Source organism: Physeter macrocephalus, chromosome 12 (assembly GCF_002837175.3).
Source record: "Physeter macrocephalus isolate SW-GA chromosome 12, ASM283717v5, whole genome shotgun sequence".
In the NCBI taxonomy this organism is placed as follows: Eukaryota; Metazoa; Chordata; class Mammalia; order Artiodactyla; family Physeteridae; genus Physeter; species Physeter macrocephalus.
The window spans coordinates 53,528,467-53,531,511 of NC_041225.1; the positions used below are offsets into that span (position 1 = coordinate 53,528,467).

The window sequence follows — 3,045 nt, forward strand, 5'->3', positions numbered from 1 at the left end:
CAATCAGAAGCCAACTCTCAAGACACTGAATCCCATCCCGAGGAGGGTGAGAAGACAGAGGTGCAGTTGGCGGTCATTCATGGCTGCTTCTGGTCACTCTGGCTGTGGAAAGCTTGCTATGCCCCTGACTCTTTAGACAGCACCCCTGCCTACCTACCATACCTACCACCTGCCCCCTTCTCATGAATATTTCCCTCCCCACTAGTATCATTCCAGTAAATTCCCCAGTCAGGGTCTGATCCTTCAACCAGTATTCCTAACTGACACAGAAAGTTTATCTATTACTAAATAAATTAATTTGGCAGCAAAATGCAGCGTGGAGAAACTGTTCATTGTTCGGGTAACAAACATATAAATATACAATTTAGCACCCTTCAAAAATAAATCACTCCAGAAGGCAGGTATAAAAATAATCTTCTTGGGCTTCCCTGGTGGCGCAGTGGTTGCGCGTCCGCCTGCCGATGCAGGGGAACCGGGTTCGTGCCCCGGCCCGGGAGGATCCCACATGCCGCGGAGCGGCTGGGCCCGTGAGCCATGGCCGCTGAGCCTGCGCGTCCGGAGCCTGTGCTCCGCAACGGGAGAGGCCGCAGCAGAGGGAGGCCGGCATACCACAAAAAAATAATAATAATAATAATCTTCTTGAATGGTTTAAGAAGCAAATTTTGAGACATTACTACTAAGAGAGATTTTCCCATAATTATTATGTTAGAGAAAATATGACTGTTTTTTCAAATTTTTAACCATTTTTTACAAACTAAAATTGTACTTCATTTGCCCTTGCCTTCTTCCTAATTTGACTTTAGCAAGTCACAGGTAAAGATTTGTGAAACTAACTAGACTTTTCACAATTTGCTATAGCATTTAAGTGGTTGTGTGTTTTGGTTCTAGGTCTTCTATTTTGAGAAAGAATAACAAATAGACCTCTTTCTGTACTAGCCTCAGACCAGAGGCCAGAAGCATAAAATCACATTATTTCAAAACCTGAGCTGATACAACTAACTGCATGGTACCCAGATTAGCCACTATTTAAATAATTGCATGTTAATAATATTGATGAACGATGCAGTACTACCTAAAGTAAATCTCTAACAGGGTACCTACCCTTGGTCTAATTCTGGTCAATATTTTTTGCAGTGACCTATGCAAACAGTAGGAAAGTGTGCTTTTCAAATTTAACAAGCACAAAACTGAAAGAGATAACCAATATGTTAGACATACAAGTTAAAATTTTAAATGGTAATGATTTTTTTAATTGGAGTATAGTTGCTTTGTAATATTGTGTTAGTTCATACTGTACAGCAAAGTGAATCAGCTATTCATACACATATATCGCCTCTTTTTTGGACTTCCTTCCCATTTAGGTCACCACAGAGCACTGAGCAGAGATCCCTGTGCTATACAGTAGGTTCTCATTAGTTATCCATTTTATACATAGTATCAATAGTGTATATATGACAATCCCAACTCCCAATTCATCCCATCCCTCCTTCCCCCTTGGTATCCATACATTTGTTCTCTACATCTGTGTCTCTGTTTCTGCTTTGTAAATAGATCATCTATACTAATTTTTTCAGATTCCACATATATGTGTTAATAAATGATATTTGTTTTTCTCTTTCTGACTTACTTCAGTCTGTATGACAGTCTCTAGGTCCATCCATGTCTCCACAAATGACCCAATTTCATTCCTTTTTATGACTGAGTAATATTCCATTGTATATATGTACTACATCTTCTTTATCCATTCCTCTGTTGATGGACATTTAGGTTGCTTCCATGACCTGGCTATTGTTAAAAAAAACATGGAACGCTTCACGAATTTGTGTGTCATCCTTGCACAGCGGTCATGCTAATCTTCTCTGTATTGTTCCAATTTTAGTATAAGTGCTGCCGAAGCAACCACTAAATGGTATTCGTTGACACAATATAAAAACATAAAAAGATGACATTTTTAAATGTCTTGAATTCAGTATCAAAATCTTGAATTTAGTAACAAAACTGCAATGGCAATATATGTGGTTTTAAAATGCTCCAGGCAGTTCTATTTTTAGTCTTTTAAGGAACCTCCATACTGTTCTCCATAGTGGCTGTATCAATTTACATTCCCACCAACAGTGCAAGAGGGTTCCCTTTTCTCCACACCCTCTCCAGCATTTATTGTTTCTAGATTTTTTGATGATGGCCATTCTGACTGGTGTGAGATGATATCTCATTGAAGTTTTGATTTGCATTTCTCTAATGATTAATGATGTTGAGCATCCTTTCACGTGTTTGTTGGCAATCTGTATAACTTCTTGGAGAAATTTCTATTTAGATTTTCTGCCCATTTTTGGATTGTGTTGTTTGGTTTTTTTAATATTGAGCTGCATGAGCTGTTTATATATTTTGAAGATTAATCCTTTGTCCATTGATTCGTTTCCAAATATTTTCTCCCATTCTGAGGGTTGTCTTTTGGTCTTGTTTATGGTATCCTTTGCTGTGCAAAAGCTTTTAAGTTTCATTAGCTCCCATTTGTTTTTGTTTTTGTTTTGTTTCCATTTCCCTAAGACATGGGTCAAAAAGGATCTTGCTGTGATTTATGTCATAGAGTGTTCTGCCTATGTTTTCCTCTAAGAGATTGATAGTGTCTGGCCTTACATTTAGGTCTTTAACCCATTTTGAGTTTATTCTTGTGTGTGGTGTTAGGGAGTGTTCTAATTTCATACTTTTACATGTAGCTGTCCAGTTTTCCCAGCACCACTTATTGAAGAATCTGTCTTTTCTCCATTGTATATTCTTGCCTCCTTTATCAAAAATAAGGTGACCAGGGCTTCCCTGGTGGCGCAGTGGTTGAGAGTCCGCCTGCCAATGCAGGGGACACGGGTTCGTGCCCCACTCCGGGAAGATCCCACATGCCGCGAAGCAGCTAGGCCCGTGAGCCATGGCTGCTGAGCCTGCACATTCGGAGTCTGTGCTCCGCAACGGGAGAGGCCACAAGAGTGAGAGGCCTGCGTACTGCAAAAAAAAAATAAAAAATAAAAATAAGGTGACCATATGTGCATGGGT

The 3,045-nt window shown here is 39.6% G+C and overlaps 1 non-coding gene across 1 annotated transcript; it reads right to left on the reverse strand.

The window, feature by feature from the left end:
* Positions 1-1,796: 1,796 nt before the first annotated feature.
* LOC112063667 (U6 spliceosomal RNA) lies at positions 1,797-1,903 on the reverse strand. Its single transcript, XR_002891109.1, has one exon. It is a non-coding gene; the product is annotated as a U6 spliceosomal RNA (small nuclear RNA).
* Between the last annotated feature and the right edge of the window lie 1,142 nt (positions 1,904-3,045).